This window comes from Macrotis lagotis, chromosome 5 (genome assembly GCF_037893015.1).
Source record: "Macrotis lagotis isolate mMagLag1 chromosome 5, bilby.v1.9.chrom.fasta, whole genome shotgun sequence".
NCBI lineage: Eukaryota > Metazoa > Chordata > Mammalia > Peramelemorphia > Peramelidae > Macrotis > Macrotis lagotis.
In genome coordinates, this window is record NC_133662.1 from 6341998 (window position 1) to 6342901 (window position 904).

Genomic DNA, 904 nt, shown 5'->3' on the forward strand with positions numbered 1-904 from the left:
AAATGCTTCGCCAACCTTGGAGTACTATGTAGATACCAGCTATTACTCAGTTTTTACATCAGTTTAACATCAACATTTCAATTTTATTTCATTCAATAAGCATTTATTAAGGCTCTCTTAGGCTCACAGCATTATACTAAGAGTAACTACCCATTCTAAAGTCTTCAAAACAACCAGCGTCTGATCTTTTGTAGTTTTTCAACTTCTACTTCTCAAGGTCTTTTTCTACTTCTTGTGTCAGTTTTCTATGTCAGTCCCCCATAAATTGGAGACATGATGTTTTTATAATCTGTAAATGTATCTTAAAGCAGTATTTTCCCATGCTTCCCCCCCCCCCCAATTTGGTGGGAAAATTTCTAGATTTTTTTTGGTAGAAATTTAGAAGAAGAGAAAATTCTCATGATGAGAAGTCCAGGTATGGGATGGGGAGATGACCACTCCACGTTAATTAACATAGTATCTGGCACATAGTAGGCTGTGTTGTTTGTCTTTCCTTCTCTAAAAGGACCATGACAGCAGGAGAGTGATGCCAAAAGACATGCAAGTGAAGTGAGGGCTGTGCAGAGTCACCAACCTCACTTTATCTGCCGGAGTCATCTGGGTTCATTGGCCAGATACAGATCAGGACGACTGGCATTGGCCCTGGATGAAGGGCGAGATTTTGACCTTTTTAAGCTTACAGTTTGATTGAGACAGTGCTTGATTAAGGTTAGGTAAGAAAGAAACGAGGCAGAGTATGGACTCTTTAACCTACTTTTCAAAAAATCAATCTGGGAGGGAAAGACCCTCAAGGTTTCTGGTTAAAAATAATGTACTAAATACTAATTGATTGATTAATTGATTGATGACCTGTTCAAAGAGGAGAGAGAACCTTTGAGAATCATATTTCAGACCTGTGGTTCTC